This window comes from Pristiophorus japonicus, unplaced genomic scaffold (genome assembly GCF_044704955.1).
Source record: "Pristiophorus japonicus isolate sPriJap1 unplaced genomic scaffold, sPriJap1.hap1 HAP1_SCAFFOLD_3033, whole genome shotgun sequence".
Classification (NCBI taxonomy): domain Eukaryota; kingdom Metazoa; phylum Chordata; class Chondrichthyes; family Pristiophoridae; genus Pristiophorus; species Pristiophorus japonicus.
The window spans coordinates 1-18,709 of record NW_027252817.1 but is presented as its reverse complement, the minus strand read 5'-3'; the positions used below and the strand labels follow the sequence as shown (position 1 = coordinate 18,709).

The 18,709-nt window shown below is 54.6% G+C and overlaps 1 long non-coding RNA gene across 1 annotated transcript; it reads right to left on the bottom strand.

Annotated features, from left to right (window-relative positions):
* Positions 1–250: 250 nt before the first annotated feature.
* Positions 251–18,402, bottom strand: LOC139249316 (uncharacterized). The gene is made up of 3 exons (XR_011591131.1): positions 18,331–18,402; positions 16,203–16,320; positions 251–1,366 (listed from the first exon to the last, which is right to left on the bottom strand). It is a non-coding gene; the product is annotated as an uncharacterized lncRNA (long non-coding RNA).
* Positions 18,403–18,709: the final 307 nt, after the last annotated feature.

Here is an 18,709-nt window from a genome sequence, read left to right as displayed (position 1 = left end):
ACACGCCTGGCCGGCCTCCCACGTTCTACCCCCCGCGTCAACTTGGAGCAAGAGGTTAGACCCCAAAACAAGACAGCAACGATGGAACATACCCCAGATCGCCAATGAAAAGACAAAAGATTTCAATCATTTTTATTTGCAAACGTTAGATGCGGAGTAAAGCTCCCTCTACACTGTCCCCATCCAACACTCCCGGGGCAGGTACAGGGGGTTAGATACAGAGTAAAGCTCCCTCTACACTGTCCCATCAAACACTCCCGGGGCAGGTACAGGGGGTTAGATACAGAGTAAAGCTCCCTCTACACTGTCCCATCAAACACTCCCAGGGCAGGTACAGGGGGTTAGATACAGAGTAAAGCTCCCTCTACACTGTCCCATCAAACACTCCCAGGGCAGGTACAGGGGGTTAGATACAGAGTAAAGCTCCCTCTACACCATCCCATCAAACACTCCCAGGGCAGGTACAGGGGGTTAGATACAGAGTAAAGCTCCCTCTACACTGTCCCATCAAACACTCCCAGGGCAGGTACCGGGGGTTAGATACAGAGTAAAGCTCCCTCTACACTGTCCCCATCAAACACTCCCGGGGCAGATACAGGGGGTTAGATACAGAGTAAAGCTCCCTCTACACTGTCCCCATCAAACACTCCCGGGGCAGGTACAGGGGGTTAGATACAGAGTAAAGCTCCCTCTACACTGTCCCATCAAACACTCCCAGGGCAGGTACCGGGGGTTAGATACAGAGTAAAGCTCCCTCTACACTGTCCCCATCAAACACTCCCAGGGCAGGTACAGAGGGTTAGATACAGAGTAAAGCTCCCTCTACACTGTCCCATCAAACACTCCCAGGGCAGGTACAGGGGGTTAGATACAGAGTAAAGCTCCCTCTACACTGTCCCCATCAAACACTCCCAGGGCAGGTACAGGGGGTTAGATACAGAGTAAAGCTCCCTCTACACTGTCCCCATCAAACACTCCCAGGGCAGGTACAGGGGGTTAGATACAGAGTAAAGCTCCCTCTACACTGTCCCCATCAAACACTCCCGGGGCAGGTACAGGGGGTTAGATACAGAGTAAAGCTCCCTCTACACTGTCCCATCAAACACTCCCGGGGCTGATACAGGGGGTTAGATACAGAGTAAAGCTCCCTCTACACTGTCCCAACAAACACTCCCAGGGCAGGTACAGGGGGTTAGATACAGAGTAAAGCTCCCTCTACACTGTCCCATCAAACACTCCCGGGGCAGATACAGGGGGTTAGATATAAGGAGGGGACCATTCCGACCCTCGCGATCAATCACTTTCGCTTCTCTCCACAAACTCTGCGAAGTTTGTCCGTCGCAGACCCGCTCATTCCAAAGCGAATCTAAAATGAAAGGAGAATTTCACTCAGACATCTTAATTTCAAAGTTGCTATCACGCTGCCCGCAATAAGTCAGATAATGGTGCAGGGCATTCCTGCGTGCAGCAAGATCTGATCGACATTCAAGCTCGGGCTGATATCCTTTCGTAAATACGGAGAGCAGAACCGTGCACGCAGTACTCCAGGTGTGGCCTCACCAATACCCCTGTATAAACTGTAAGCAAGACTTCCCTGCTTTTATACTCCCATCCCTCTTTGCAATAAAGGCCAAGATACCATTGGCCCTTCCTGATCACTTGCTGTACCTGCGTACTAACCTTTTGTGTTTCATGTACAAGTAACCCCCAGGTCCCGCTATACTGCCGCACTTTGTAATCTTTCTCCCGTTCAAATAATAACGCGCTCTTTGATTGTTTTGTCTGCCAAAGTGCCTGACCTCACACTTTCCCACATTATACTCCACCTGCCCAATTTTTGCCCACTCACTGAGCCTGTCCATGCTAATATATTACCCCCAACCCCGTGAACTTTTATCTTGTGCAGTAACCTTTTGTGTGGCACCTTGTCGAATGCCTTCTGGAAATCCCAAATACATCACATCTACTGGTTCCCCCTTTGTCCACCCTCGAAGAACTCCAGCAGCCGTGCTTGATTCAATCGTGCTTTTCCAAAGAATGTGTTGGGGAAATTGTGTTGGGGAAATTGATGGGATTGAAGGCCGACAAATCCCCAGGGCCAGATGGACTGCATCCCAGAGTACTTAAGGAGGTGGCCTAGGAAATAGCGGATGCATTGGTGGTCATTTTCCAACGTTCTGTAGACTCTGGATCAGTTCCTATGGAGTGGAGGGTAGCCAATGTAACCCCACTCTTTAAAAAAAGGAGGGAGAGAGAAAACAGGGAATTATAGACCGGTCAGCCTGACATCAGTAGTGGGTAAAATGATGGAATCAATTATTAAGGATGTCATTTGGAAAGAGGTAATATGATAGGTCCAAGTCAGCATGGATTTGTGAAAGGGAAATCAGGCTCGACAAACCTTCTGGAATTATTTGAGGATGTTTCCAGTAGAGTGGACAAGGGAGAACCAGTTGATGTGGTATATTGGGACTTTCAGAAGGCTTTCGACAAGGTCCCACACAAGAGATTAATGTGCAAAGTTAAAGCACATGGGATTGGGGGTAGTGTGCTGACATGGATTGAGAACTGGTTGTCAGACAGGAAGCAAAGAGTAGGAGTAAATGGGTACTTTTCAGAATGGCAGGCAGTGACTAGTGGGGAACCGCAAGGTTCTGTGCTGGGGCCCCAGCTGTTTACACTGTACATTAATGATTTAGACGAGGGGATTAAGTGTAGTATCTCCAAATTTGCGGATGACACTAAGTTGGGTGGCAGTGTGAGCTGCGAGGAGGATGCTATGAGGCTGCAGAGCGACTTGGATAGGTTAGGTGAGTGGGCAAATGCGTGGCAGATGCAGTTTAGTGCGGATAAATGTGAGGTTTGGTGGTAAAAACAGAGAGACAGACTATTATCTGAATGGTGACAGATTAGGAAAAGGGGAGGTGCATTGAGACCTGGGTGTCATGGTTCATCAGTCATTGAAGGTTGGCATGCAGGTACAGCAGGCGGTGAAGAAGGCAAATGGTTATGTTGGCCTTCATAGCGAGAGGATTTGAGTACAGGGAGCAGGGAGGTGTTGCTACAGTTGTACAGGGCCTTGGTGAGGCCACACCTGGAGTATTGTGTACAGTTTTGGTCTCCTAACCTGAGGAAGGACATTCTTGCTATTGAGGGAGTGCAGCGAAGGTTCACCAGACTGATTCCCGGGATCGTATCAAGAGAGACTGGATCAACTGGGCTTGTGTTCACTGGGAGTTCAGAAGAATGAGAGGGGACCTCATAGAAAGGTTTAAAATTCTGACGGGACGGGACAGGTTAGATGCGGGAAGAATGTTCCCGATGTTGGGGAAGTCCAGAACCAGGGGGTCACACAGTCTGAGGATAAGGGGGTGAGCCATTGAGGACCGAGATGAGGAGAAACTCCTTCACCCAGAGAGTGGTGAACCTGTGGAATTCTCCACCGCAGAAAGTTGTTGGGGACCAGTTGGTTGGAGATATTCGAGAGGGAGTTAGATGTGGGGCTTACGGCTAAAGGGATCAAGGGGGTTATGGAGAGAAAGCAGGAATGGGGTACTGAGGGGAATGGTCAGCCCATGATCTTATTGAATGGTGGGGCAGGCTCGAAGGGCCCAATGGCCGACTCCTGCTCCTGTTTTCTATGTTTCTATGTCTTTTGTGTCTCAAAATCTATCTTTCTTAAATATATTCACTGACTTGGCCTCCACAACATAGAAACATAGAAAATAGGTGCAGGAGCAGGCCATTCCCAACATCGGGAACATTCTTCCTGCATCTAACCTGTCTAACCTCGTCAGAATTTTACACCTTTCTATGAGATCCCCTCTCATCCTTCTGAACTCCAGTGAATACAAGCCCAGTTGATCCAATCTTTCTTGATAGGTCAGTCCCACCATCCCGGGAATCAGTCTGGTGAACCTTCGCTGCACTCCCTCAATAGCAAGAATGTCCTTCCTCAGGTTAGGAGACCAGAACCCAACACAATACTCCAGGTGTGGCCTCACCAAGGCCCTGTACAACTGTAGCAACACCTCCCTGCTCCCTGGTACTCAAATCCCCCTCGCTATGAAGGCCAACATACCATTTGCCTTCTTCACTGCCTGCTGTACCTGCATGCCAACCTTCAATGACTGATGTCCCATGACACCCAGGTCTCGTTGCACCTCCCCTTTTCCTAATCTGTCACCATTCAGATAATAGTCTGTCTCTCTGTTTTTACCCCCAAAGTGGATAACCTCACATTTATCCACACTAAACTGCATCTGCCATGCATTTGCCCACTCACCGAACCTGTCCAAGTCACTCTGCAGCCTCATAGCATCCTCCTCGCAGCTCACACTGCCACCCAACTTAGTTTCATCCGCAAATTTGGAGATACTACATTTAATCCCCTCGTCTAAATCATTAATGTACAGTGTAAACAGCTGGTGCCCCAGCACAGAACCTTGCGGTACCCCACTAGTCACTGCCTGCCATTCTGAAAAGTCCCCATTTACTCCTACTCTTTGCTTCCTGTCTGACAACCAGTTCTCAATCCATGTCAGCACACTACCCCCAATCCCATGTGCTTTAACTTTGCACATTAATCTCTTGTGTGGGACCTTGTCGAAAGCCTTGTGAAAGTCCCAATATACCACATCTACTGGTTCTCCCCTGGTCCACTCTACTGGAAACATCCTCAAAAAATTCCAGAAGGTTTGTCAAGCGTGATCTCCCTTTCACCAATCCATGCTGACTTGGACCTATCATGTCACCTCTTTCCAAATGCGCTGCTATGACATCCTTAATAATTGATTCCATCATTTTACCCACTACTGATGTCAGGATGACCGGTCTATAATTCCCTGTTTTCTCTCTCCCTCTTTTTTTAAAGAGTGGGGTTACATTGGCTACCCTCCACTCCATAGGAACTGATCCAGAGTCTACAGAACGTTGGAAAATGACTGTCAATGCATCCGCTATTTCCCAGGCCACCTCCTTAAGTACTCTGGGATGCAGTCCATCGGGCCCTGGGGATTTATCGGCCTTCAATCCCATCAATTTCCCCAACACAATTTCCCGACTAGTAAGGATTTCCCTCAGTTCCTCCTCCTGATACAACCTTCTGATACTGACGGGATGGGACTGGTTAGATGCGGGAAGAATGTTCCCGATGTTGGGGGGAAGTCCAGAACCAGGGGGTGGGGGCTCACACAGTCTGAGGATAAGGGGGTTGAGCCATTGAGGACCGAGATGAGGAGGAACTTCTTCGCCCAGCGAGTGGTGAACCTGTGGAATTCTCTGCCACAGAAAGTTGTTGGGGGCCAGTTCACTAAATACAGATGATCTGGGTCGTTACCACATCGCTGTTTGTGGGAGTGACTGGTGGGGTACCGCAGGGATCAGTGTTGGGGCCCCAGCTGTTTACACTGTACAAGGAGTTGGATGTAGTCCTTACTACTCGGGGGGGGGATCAAGGGGTATGGGGAGAGAGAGCAGGAATGGGCGACTGAAGTTGCATGTTCAGGCCGTGAACCCATCGAATGGCAGGTGGTGCAGGCTCGAAGGGCCGAATAGCCGACTCCTGCACCGATGTTTCTGTGCAACGGAAAAGGCCACCGACCTGGAAGCAATGGCTCACTCCGTAACGCAGGAAGGTCGCCAAATGCTTGACCTGCCACACCGGCTGCAGGCGGACTTGCGACCGGTCGCACACGACGTAGCCCGAGCTCGGGAAGACCTGTGACCACCTCGAACTCTCCTGCCGCTCTGCAACCCACAAAAGAGGGAGCCAGGTTGGGGAGTGGGGGGGGGGGGAAACGGAGTTATAGAGAGAGAGACTTCCACGCGCACCGCCCTAAAGCGCCCCCGGCATCCAATGAAGGCATTCTGGGAAAAGGCGGCAGCCAACCTCGGCACAGCAAGATCCCACAAACAGCGATGTGGCAAAGAGCGCAGATCATCTGGGTTCATGTCATGTTGGTTGAAGATTGCCCCTCCGACAGTGCGGGGCTCCCCCAGTACTGCCCCTCCGACAGTGCGGGGCTCTCTCAGTACTGCCCCTCTGACAGTGCGGGGCTCCCCCAGTACTGCCCCTCCGACAGTGCGGGGCTCCCCCAGTACTGCCCCTCCGACAGTGCGGGGCTCCCCCAGTACTGCCCCTCCAACAGTGCGGGGCTCCCTCAGTACTGCCCCTCCGACAGTACGGGGCTCCCTCAGTACTGCCCCTCCGACAGTACGGCACTCCCTCAGTACTGCCCCTCCGACAGTACGGGGCTCCCTCAGTACTGCCCCTCCGACAGTGCGGGGCTCCCCCAGTACTGCCCCTCCGACAGTGCGGGGCTCCCCCAGTACTGCCCCTCCGACAGTGCGGGGCTCCCTCAGTACTGTCCCTCCGACAGTGCGGGGCTCCCTCAGTACTGCCCCTCCGACAGTGCGGCACTCCCTCAGTACTGCCCCTCCGACAGTGCGGTGCTCCCTCAGTACTGCCCCTCCGACAGTGCGGCACTCCCTCAGTACTGCCCCTCCGACAGTACGGGGCTCCCTCAGTACTGCCCCTCCGACAGTGCGGGGCTCCCTCAGTACTGCCCCTCCGACAGTACGGGGCTCCCTCAGTACTGCCCCTCCGACAGTGCGGGGCTCCCTCAGTACTGCCCCTCCGACAGTGCGGGGCTCCCTCAGTACTGCCCCTCCGACAGTGCGGGGCTCCCTCAGTACTGCCCCTCCGACAGTACGGCACTCCCTCAGTACTGCCCCTCCGACAGTGCGGGGCTCCCTCAGCACTACCCCTCCGACAGTGCGGGGCTCCCTCAGTACTGTCCCTCCGACAGTACGGCACTCCCTCAGCACTACCCCTCCGACAGTGCGGGGCTCCCTCAGTGAAGCGAGAGTGGATTGGGGAGATGGTGAGGATTGGGGAGAGAGTGAGGATTGGAGAGATGGTGAGGATTAGGGAGATGGTGAGGATTGGGGAGATGGTGAAGATTGGGGAGAGAGTGAGGATTGGGGAGAGGGTGAGGATTGGGGAGATGGTGAGGATTGGGGAGAGAGTGAGGATTGGGGAGAGAGTGAGGATTGGGGAGATGGTGAGGATTGGGGAGATGGTGAGGATTGGGGAGATGGTGAGGATTGGGGAGATGGTGAGGATTGGGGAGATGGTGAGGATTGGGGAGATGGTGAGGATTGGGGAGAGGGTGAGGATTGGGGAGAGGGTGAGGATTGGGGAGAGAGTGAGGATTGGGGAGAGAGTGAGGATTGGGGAGAGAGTGAGGATTGGGGAGATGGTGAGGATTGGGGAGATGGTGAGGATTGGGAGATGGTGAGGATTGGGGAGATGGTGAGGATTGGGGAGATGGTGAGGATTGGGGAGAGGGTGAGGATTGGGGAGAGAGTGAGGATTGGGGAGAGGGTCAGGATTGGGGAGATGGTGAGGATTGGGGACAGAGTGAGGATTGGGGAGATGGTGAGGATTGGGGAGAGAGTGAGGATTGGGGAGAGAGTGAGGATTGGGGAGAGGGTCAGGATTGGGGAGATGGTGAGGATTGGGGAGAGAGTGAGGATTGGGGAGATGGTGAGGATTGGGGAGATGGTGAGGATTGGGGAGAGAGTGAGGATTGGGGAGAGAGTGAGGATTGGGGAGAGGGTCAGGATTGGGGAGATGGTGAGGATTGGGGAGAGAGTGAGGATTGGGGAGAGAGTGAGGATTGGGGAGATGGTGAGGATTGGGGAGATGGTGAGGGATTGGGGAGATGGTGAGGATTGGGGAGAGAGTGAGGGATTGGGGAGATAGTGAGGATTGGGGAGAGAGTGAGGATTGGGGAGAGAGTGAGGATTGGGGAGATGGTGAGGATTGGGGAGACGGTGAGGATTGGGGAGATGGTGAGGATTGGGGAGAGAGTGAGGGATTGGGGAGAGAGTGAGGATTGGGGAGAGAGTGAAGATTGGGGAGAGAGTGAGGATTGGGGAGAGGGTCAGGATTGGGGAGATGGTGAGGATTGGGGAGATGGTGAGGATTGGGGAGAGAGTGAGGATTGGGGAGATGGTGAGGATTGGGGAGATGGTGAGGATTGGGGAGAGGGTGAGGATTGGGGGAGAGATGAGGATTGGGGAGAGGGTGAGGATTGGGAGAGGGTGAGGATTGGGGAGAGGGTGAGGATTGGGCAGAGAGTGATGATTGGGGAGAGAGTGAGAATTGGGGAGATAGTGAGGGATTGGGGAGAGAGTGAGGGATTGGGGAGATGGTGAGGGATTGGGGAGATGGTGAGGGATTGGGGAGACGGTGAGGATTGGGGAGAGGGTGAGGGATTGGGGAGAGAGTGAGGGATTGGGGAGAGAGTGACGATTGGGGAGAGGGTGAGGATTGGGGAGAGGGTGAGGATTGGGGAGAGGGTGAGGGATTGGGGAGAGAGTGAGGATTGGGGAGAGAGTGAGGATTGGGAGAGAGTAAGGTTGGGGAGATGGTGAGGTTGGGGAGATGGTGAGGATTGGGGAGATGGTGAGGATTGGGGAGATGGTGAGGATTGGGGAGAGGGTGAGGGATTGGGGAGAGGGTGAGGGATTGGGGAGAGAGTGAGGATTGGGGAGAGGGTGAGGATTGGGGAGAGGGTGAGGATTGGGGAGAGGGTGAGGGATTGGGGAGAGAGTGAGGATTGGGGAGAGGGTGAGGATTGGGAGAGAGTGAGGATTGGGGAGAGCGTGAGGATTGGGGAGAGAGTGAGGATTGCGGAGAGAGTGAGGGATTGGGGAGAGAGTGAGGATTGGGGAGAGGGTGAGGATTGGGGAGATGGTGAGGATTGGGGAGATGGTGAGGATTGGGGAGAGAGTGAGGATTGGGGAGAGAGTGAGGATTGGGGAGATGGTGAGGATTGGGGAGAGGGTAAGGATTGGGGAGAGGGTGAGGATTGGGGAGATGGTGAGGATTGGGGAGATGGTGAGGATTGGGGAGAGGTGAGGGATTGGGGAGATGGTGAGGATTGGGGAGATGGTGAGGATTGGGGAGATGGTGAGGATTGGGAGATGGTGAGGATTGGGGAGAGGGTGAGGATTGGGGAGAGAGTGAGGATTGGGGAGAGAGTGAGGATTGGGGAGAGAGTGAGGATTGGGGAGATGGTGAGGATTGGGGAGATGGTGAGGATTGGGGAGATGGTGAGGATTGGGGAGAGAGTGAGGATTGGGGAGATGGTGAGGATTGGGAGAGGGTGAGGATTGGGGGAAAGGAGCGAGGGATTGGGGAGAGAGTGAGGATTGGGGAGAGGGTCAGGATTGGGGAGATGGTGAGGATTGGGGAGAGAGTGAGGATTGGGAGATGGTGAGGATTGGGGAGAGGGTGAGGATTGGGGAGAGAGCGAGGATTGGGGAGAGTGAGGATTGGGGAGAGAGTGAGGATTGGAGAGAGGGTGAGGATTGGGGAGATGGTGAGGATTGGGGAGAGAGTGAGGATTGGGGAGAGAGTGAGGATTGGGGAGATGGTGAGGATTGGGGAGATGGTGAGGGATTGGGGAGATGGTGAGGATTGGGGAGAGAGTGAGGGATTGGGGAGAGAGTGAGGAATGGGAGAGAGTGAGGATTGGGGAGAGAGTGAGGATTGGGGAGACGGTGAGGATTGGGGAGACGGTGAGGATTGGGGAGATGGTGAGGATTGGGGGAGAGAGTGAGGATTGGGGAGAGAGTGAGGATTGGGGAGAGAGTGAGGATTGGGGAGGATGGTGAGGATTGGGGAGAGGGTGAGGATTGGGGAGATGGTGAGGATTGGGGAGAGGGTGAGGATTGGGGAGAGGGTGAGGATTGGGGAGAGAGTGAGGATTGGGGAGAGGGTCAGGATTGGGGAGATGGTGAGGATTGGGGAGAGAGTGAGGATTGGGGAGAGAGTGAGGATTGGGGAGATGGTGAGGATTGGGGAGATGGTGAGGGATTGGGGAGATGGTGAGGATTGGGGAGAGAGTGAGGGATTGGGGAGAGAGTGAGGATTGGGGAGAGAGTGAGGATTGGGGAGAGAGTGAGGATTGGGGAGACGGTGAGGAATTGGGGAGACAGTGAGGATTGGGGAGATGGTGAGGATTGGGGAGAGAGTGAGGGATTGGGGAGAGAGTGAGGATTGGGGAGAGAGTGAGGATTGGGGAGAGGGTCAGGATTGGGGAGATGGTGAGGATTGGGGAGATGGTGAGGATTGGGGAGAGAGTGAGGATTGGGGAGATGGTGAGGATTGGGGAGATGGTGAGGATTGGGGAGAGGGTGAGGATTGGGGAGATGGTGAGGATTGGGGAGAGGGTGAGGATTGGGAGAGGGTGAGGATTGGGCAGAGAGTGATGATTGGGGAGAGAGTGAGAATTGGGGAGATAGTGAGGGATTGGGGAGAGAGTGAGGGATTGGGGAGATGGTGAGGGATTGGGGAGATGGTGAGGGATTGGGGAGACGGTGAGGATTGGGAGAGGGTGAAGGATTGGGGAGAGAGTGAGGGATTGGGGAGAGAGTGACGATTGGGGAGGAGGGTGAGGATTGGGGAGAGGGTGAGGATTGGGGAGAGGGTGAGGGATTGGGGAGAGAGTGAGGATTGGGGAGAGAGTGAGGATTGGGGAGAGAGTAAGGGATTGGGGAGATGGTGAGGATTGGGGAGATGGTGAGGATTGGGGAGAGAGTGAGCATTGGGGAGAGAGTGAGGATTGGGGAGAGAGTGAGGATTGCGGAGAGAGTGAGGGATTGGGGGAGAGAGTGAGGATTGGGGAGAGAGTGAGGGTTGGGGAGAGAGTGAGGGATTGGGGAGAGAGTGAGGGATTGGGGAGAGAGTGAGGATTGGGGAGAGGGTGAGGATTGGGGAGATGGTGAGGATTGGGGAGATGTGAGGATTGGGGAGAGAGTGAGGATTGGGGAGATGGTGAGGGATTGGGGAGATGGTGAGGATTGGGGAGAGGGTGAGGATTGGGGAGATGGTGAGGATTGGGGAGAGGGTAAGGATTGGGGAGAGGGTGAGGATTGGGGAGATGGTGAGGATTGGGGAGATGGTGAGGATTGGGGAGAGGGTGAGGATTGGGGAGATGGTGAGGATTGGGGAGAGAGTGAGGATTGGGGAGATGGTGAGGGATTGGGGAGATGGTGAGGATTGGGGAGAGGGTGAGGATTGGGGAGAGGGTGAGGATTGGGGAGATGGTAAGGATTGGGGAGAGGGTGAGGATTGGGGAGAGAGTGAGGATTGGGGAGATGGTAAGGATTGGGGAGATGGTAAGGATTGGGGAGATGGTGAGGATTGAGGAGAGGGTGAGGATTGGGGAGAGGGTGAGGATTGGGGAGAGAGTGAGGATTGGGGAGAGGGTGAGGATTGGGGAGAGAGTGAGGATTGGGAAGAGGGTGAGGATTGGGGAGATGGTGAGGATTGGGGAGAGGGTGAGGATTGGGGAGATGGTGAGGGATTGGGAAGATGGTGAGGACTTGGGAGAGAGTGAGGATTGGGGAAAGGGTGAGGATTGGGAGAGGGTGAGGATTGGGAAGATGGTGAGGATTGGGGAGAGAGTGAGGATTGGGGAGAGGGTCAGGATTGGGGAGATGGTGAGGATTGGGAGAGAGTGAGGATTGGGGAGAGAGTGAGGATTGGGGAGATGGTGAGGATTGGGGAGAGAGTGAGGATTGGGGAGAGAGTGAGGATTGGGGAGAGGGTCAGGATTGGGGAGATGGTGAGGATTGGGGAGAGAGTGAGGATTGGGGAGATGGTGAGGATTGGGGAGATGGTGAGGATTGGGGAGAGGGTGAGGATTGGGGAGAGAGTGAGGATTGGGGAGATGGTGAGGATTGGGGAGAGAGTGAGGATTGGGGAGAGAGTGAGGATTGGGGAGATGGTGAGGATTGGGGAGATGGTGAGGGATTGGGGAGATGGTGAGGATTGGGGAGAGAGTGAGGGATTGGGGAGAGAGTGAGGATTGGGGAGAGAGTGAGGATTGGGGAGAGAGTGAGGATTGGGGAGACGGTGAGGATTGGGGAGACGGTGAGGATTGGGGAGATGGTGAGGATTGGGGAGAGAGTGAGGGATTGGGGAGAGAGTGAGGATTGGGGAGAGAGTGAGGATTGGGGAGAGGGTCAGGATTGGGGAGATGGTGAGGATTGGGGGAGATGGTGAGGATTGGGGAGAGAGTGAGGATTGGGGAGATGGTGAGGATTGGGGAGATGGTGAGGATTGGGGAGAGAGTGAGGATTGGGGAGATGGTGAGGATTGGGGAGATGGTGAGGATTGGGGAGAGAGTGAGGATTGGGGAGAGGGTGAGGATTGGGGAGAGGGTGAGGATTGGGCAGAGAGTGATGATTGGGGAGAGAGTGAGAATTGGGGAGATAGTGAGGGATTGGGGAGAGAGTGAGGGATTGGGGAGATGGTGAGGGATTGGGGAGATGGTGAGGGATTGGGGAGACGGTGAGGATTGGGGAGAGGGTGAAGGATTGGGGAGAGAGTGAGGGATTGGGGAGAGAGTGACGATTGGGGAGAGGGTGAGGATTGGGGAGAGGGTGAGGATTGGGGAGAGGGTGAGGGATTGGGGAGAGAGTGAGGATTGGGGAGAGAGTGAGGATTGGGGAGAGAGTAAGGGATTGGGGAGATGGTGAGGATTGGGGAGATGGTGAGGATTGGGAGATGGTGAGGATTGGGGAGATGGTGAGGATTGGGGAGAGGGTGAGGGATTGGGGAGAGGGTGAGGGATTGGGGAGAGAGTGAGGATTGGGGAGAGGGTGAGATTGGGGAGAGGGTGAGAATTGGGGAGAGGGTGAGGGATTGGGGAGAGAGTGAGGATTGGGGAGAGGGTGAGGATTGGGGAGAGAGTGAGCATTGGGGAGAGAGTGAGGATTGGGGAGAGAGTGAGGATTGCGGAGAGAGTGAGGATTGGGGAGAGAGTGAGGATTGGGGAGAGAGTGAGGATTGGGGAGAGAGTGAGGGATTGGGGAGAGAGTGAGGATTGGGGAGAGAGTGAGGATTGGGGAGAGGGTGAGGATTGGGAGATGGTGAGGATTGGGGAGATGGTGAGGATTGGGGAGAGAGTGAGGATTGGGGAGAGAGTGAGGATTGGGGAGATGGTGAGGATTGGGGAGAGAGTGAGGATTGGGGAGAGAGTGAGGATTGGGGAGATGGTGAGGGATTGGGAGATGGTGAGGATTGGGGAGAGGGTGAGGATTGGGGAGATGGTGAGGATTGGGGAGATGGTAAGGATTGGGGAGAGGGTGAGGATTGGGGAGATGGTGAGGATTGGGGAGATGGTGAGGATTGGGGAGAGGGTGAGGATTGGGGAGATGGTGAGGATTGGGGAGAGAGTGAGGGATTGGGGAGATGGTGAGGGGTTGGGGAGATGGTGAGGATTGGGGAGAGGGTGAGGATTGGGGAGAGGGTGAGGATTGGGGAGAGGGTGAGGATTGGGGAGAGAGCGAGGATTGGGAGAGAGTGAGGATTGGGGAGAGGGTGAGAATTGGGAGATGGTGAGGATTGGGGAGAGGGTGAGGATTGGGGAGATGGTGAGGATTGGGAGAGGGTGAGGATTGGGGAGAGGGTGAGGATTGGGGAGATGGTGAGGATTGGGGAGAGTGTGAGAATTGGGGAGAGAGTGAGGATTGGGGAGAGAGTGAGGGATTGGGGAGATGGTGAGGATTGGGGAGATGGTGAGGATTGGGAGAGAGTGAGGGATTGGGGAGATGGTGAGGATTGGGGAGATGGTGAGGATTGGGGAGAGAGTGAGGATTGGGGAGATGGTAAGGATTGGGGAGATGGTAAGGATTGGGGAGATGGTGAGGATTGAGGAGAGGGTGAGGATTGGGGAGAGGGTGAGGATTGGGGAGAGGGTGAGGATTGGGGAGAGAGTGAGGATTGGGGAGATGGTAAGGATTGGGGAGATGGTAAGGATTGGGGAGATGGTGAGGATTGAGGAGAGGGTGAGGATTGGGGAGAGGGTGAGGATTGGGGAGAGAGTGAGGATTGGGGAGAGGGTGAGGATTGGGAAGAGGGTGAGGATTGGGGAGATGGTGAGGATTGGGGAGAGGGTGAGGATTGGGGAGATGGTGAGGGATTGGGAAGATGGTGAGGACTTGGGAGAGAGTGAGGATTGGGGAAAGGGTGAGGATTGGGGAGAGGGTGAGGATTGGGAAGATGGTGAGGATTGGGGAGAGAGTGAGGATTGGGGAGATGGTGAGGATTGGGGAGATGGTGAGGATTGGGGAGAGAGTGAGGATTGGGGAGATGGTGAGGATTGGGGAGATGGTGAGAATTGTGGAGAGAGTGAGGATTGGGGAGATGGTGAGGATTGGGGAGAGAGTGAGGATTGGGGAGATGGTGAGGATTGGGGAGAGAGTGAGGATTGGGGAGAGAGTGAGGATTGGGGAGATGGTGAGGATTGGGGAGAGAATGAGGATTGGGGAGATGGTGAGGATTGGGGAGATGGTGAGGATTGGGGAGAGAGTGAGGATTGGGGAGAGAGTGAGGATTGGGGAGAGAGTGAGGATTGGGGAGCTGGTGAGGATTGAGGAGAGAGTGAGGATTGGGGAGAGAGTGAGGATTGGGGAGAGAGTGAGGATTGGGGAGAGAGTGAGGATTGGGGAGATGGTGAGGATTGGGGAGATGGTGAGGATTGGGGAGATGATGAGGATTGGGGAGATGGTGAGGATTGGGGAGATGGTGAGGATTGGGGAGATGGTGAGGATTGGGGAGATGGTGAGGATTGGGGAGAGAGTGAGGATTGGGGAGAGAGTGAGGATTGGGGAGAGAGTGAGGGATTGGGGAGATGGTGAGGATTGGGGAGATGGTGAGGATTGGGGAGATGGTGAGGATTGGGGAGAGAGTGAGGGATTGGGGAGATGGTGAGGATTGGGGAGATGGTGAGGATTGGGAGAGAGTGAGGATTGGGGAGAGGGTGAGGATTGGGGAGAGGGTGAGGATTGGGAGAGAGTGAGGATTGGGGAGAGGGTGAGGATTGGGGAGAGGGTGAGGATTGGGGAGATGGTGAGGATTGGGGAGAGAGTGAGGGATTGGGGAGATGGTGAGGATTGGGGAGATGGTGAGGATTGGGGAGAGAGTGAGGATTGGGGAGAGAGTGAGGATTGGGGAGATGGTAAGGATTGGGGAGATGGTGAGGATTGGTGAGAGAGTGAGGATTGGGGAGATGGTGAGGATTGGGGAGATGATGAGGATAGAAACATAGAAACATAGAAAATAGGTGCAGGAGTAGGCCATTCGGCCCTTCTAGCCTGCACCGCCATTCAATGAGTTCATGGCTGAACATTCAACTTCAGTACCCCATTCCTGCTTTCTCGCCATACCCCTTGATCCCCCTAGCAGTAAGGACCTCATCTAACTCCTTTTTGAATATATTTAGTGAATTGGCCTCAACAACTTTCTGTGGTAGAGAATTCCACAGGTTCACCACTCTCTGGGTGAAGAAGTTCCTCCGCATCTCGGTCCTAAATGGCTTACCCCTTATCCTTAGACTGTGACCCCTGGTTCTGGACTTCCCCAACATTGGGAACATTCTTCCTGCATCTAACCTGTCTAACCCCGTCAGAATTTTATATGTTTCTATGAGGTTGTGAGGGATTGGGGAGATGGTGAGGATTGGGGAGATGGTGAGGGATTGGGGAGATGGTGAGGATTGGGGAGAGAGTGAGGATTGGGGAGATGGTGAGGATTGGGGAGATGGTGAGGATTGGGGAGATGGTGAGGATTGGGGAGATGGTGAGGATTGGGGAGAGGGTGAGGATTGGGGAGAGAGTGAGGGATTGGGGAGATGGTGAGGATTGGGGAGAGAGTGAGGATTGGGGAGATGGTGAGGATTGGGGAGAGAGTGAGGATTGGGGAGATGGTGAGGATTGGGGAGAGGGTGAGGATTGGGGAGATGGTGAGGATTGGGGAGAGAGTGAGGGATTGGGGAGATGGTGAGGATTGGGGAGATGGTGAGGATTGGGGAGAGAGTGAGGATTGGGGAGATGGTGAGGATTGGGGAGATGGTGAGGATTGGGGAGATGGTGGGTTTGGGGAGAGAGTGAGGATTGGGAATAAGGTGGAGTTGGGGGATTGGAGAGATGGTGAGGATTGGGGAGATGGTGGGTTTGGGGAGAGAGTGAGGATTGGGGAGATGGTGAGGATTGGGGAGATGGTGAGGATTGGGGAGATGGTGAGGATTGGGGAGATGGTGGGTTTGGGGAGAGAGTGGGATTGGGAATAAGGTGGCGTTGGGGGATTGGAGAGATGGTGGTTGGATGAACCAATGTCCTACCTGGTACAGTAAGGTGAACAACCTTATCTCCGCCCACATACACTCCCCAGTGCTGAAACGGACCATAATCAAACTCCACAAGGTCCCCACAGGTAGCCTGACATCTGACGGTGGCCACCTGCAGATACAAGCAAAGGTATAGGTCAATCGAATGATCATGGTCTCCAGATACCTGGGTTAGACCACACTGGGAGCACCGTGCTCAGTTCTGGTCCTAGTATACCTGGGTTTAGACCACACTGGAAGCACCGTGCACAGTTCTGGTCCTAGTATACCTGGGTTTAGACCACACTGGAAGCACCGTGCACAGTTCTGGTCCTAGTATACCTGGGTTTAGACCACACTGGAAGCACCGTGCACAGTTCTGGTCCTAGTATACCTGGGTTTAGACCACACTGGGAGCACCGTGCTCAGTTCTGGTCCTAGTATACCTGGGTTTAGACCACACTGGGAGCACCGTGCTCAGTTCTGGTCCTAGTATACCTGGGTTAGACCACACTGGGAGCACCGTGCTCAGTTCTGGTCCTAGTATATCTGGGTTTAGACCACACTGGGAGCACCGTGCACAGTTCTGCTCTCCATATACCTGGGTTAGACCACAACATACAAGATTCTGAGGGGACTTGACAGGGTAGATGCAGGGAGTATGTTTCCCGGGGTTCTGGGGAATCGAGAACCAGGGGTCACGCAGTCTCAGGATAAGTGGTCGGCCATTTTGGACTGAGATGAGCAGAAAATTCTTCCTCCTGTTCCTGTGTAACACACTCGAGGGGCTGAATGGGCCTCCTCCTGTTCCTGTGTAACACACTCGAGGGGCTGAATGGGCCTCCTCCTGTTCCTGTGTAACACACTCGAGGGGCTGAATGGGCCTCCTCCTGTTCCTGTGTAACACACTCGAGGGGCTGAATGGGCCTCCTCCTGTTCCTGTGTAACACACTCGAGGGGCTGAATGGACCTCCTGTTCCTGTGTAACACACTCGAGGGGCTGAATGGGCCTCCTCCTGTTCCTGTGTAACACACTCGAGGGGCTGAATGGGCCTCCTCCTGTTCCTGTGTAACACACTCGAGGGGCTGAATGGGCCTCCTCCTGTTCCTGTGTAACACACTCGAGGGGCTGAATGGGCCTCCTCCTGTTCCTGTGTAACACACTCGAGGGGCTGAATGGGCCTCCTGTTCCTGTGTAACACACTCGAGGGGCTGAATGGGCCTCCTCCTGTTCCTGTGTAACACACTCGAGGGGCTGAATGGGCCTCCTCCTGTTCCTGTGTAACACACTCAAGGGGCTGAATGGGCCTCCTCCTGTGTAACACACTCGAGGGGCTGAATGGGCCTCCTCCTGTTCCTGTGTAACACACTCGAGGGGCTGAATGGGCCTCCTCCTGTTCCTGTGTAACACACTCGAGGGGCTGAATGGGCCTCCTGTTCCTGTGTAACACACTCGAGGGGCTGAATGGGCCTCCTCCTGTTCCTGTGTAACACACTCGAGGGGCTGAATGGGCCTCCTCCTGTTCCTGTGTAACACACTCGAGGGGCTGAATGGGCCTCCTCCTGTTCCTGTGTAACACACTCGAGGGGCTGAATGGGCCTCCTCCTGTTCCTGTGTAACACACTCGAGGGGCTGAATGGGCCTCCTCCTGTTCCTGTGTAACACACTCGAGGGGCTGAATGGGCCTCCTCCTGTTCCTGTGTAACACACTCGAGGGGCTGAATGGGCCTCCTCCTGTTCCTGTGTAACACACTCGAGGGGCTGAATGGGCCTCCTCCTGTCCCTGTGTAACACACTCGAGGGGCTGAATGGACCTCCTGTTCCTGTGTAACAGGCTCGAGGGACTGAATGGGCCTCCTCCTGTTCCTGTGTAACACACTCGAGGGGCTGAATGGGCCTCCTGTTCCTGTGTAACACACTCGAGGGGCTGAATGGGCCTCCTCCTGTTCCTGTTTCTCGTGTCAAAAATCCCTCCCAAACCTCTTGCCGCAGGCCAGGGAGGCTTGCTATGGGAGTGAGGTCCAACCTCAGCCGCACACAGTGGGATCAGGGACAGCGATGGAGATCAGGACAAAAGCTCTGTCTGTGCGTGTGTCTGGTTGTGGGGTGTGGGGATAATTTCAGGACCTGGATCTCACTCACCATTTTATCAGCCCCACACTCCACAGCAGGAACGATTGGCGAGCTCCCAGTGCACAGTCACGCAGTCTGTGCCTCGGGAATGTGAAGACTGGAGGAGGGAAAAAATGTCACTGTGTTCAGGGTAGGGCGGGAGAGAGAGAGAGAGAGAGGGAGGGAGGGAGAGAGAGAGAGAGAGACAGAGAGAGGGAGAGAGAGACACAGAGAGACAGAGAGAGAGACAGAGAGAGAGAGAGAGAGAGGGAGGGAGAGATAGAGAAAGACAGAGAAGAGACACAGAGAGACAGAGAGAGAGACAGAGAGAGAGAGAGAGAGAGAGGGAGGGAGAGATAGAGAGAGACAGAGAGAGAGACAGAGAGAGAGAGAGAGAGAGAGGAGGGAG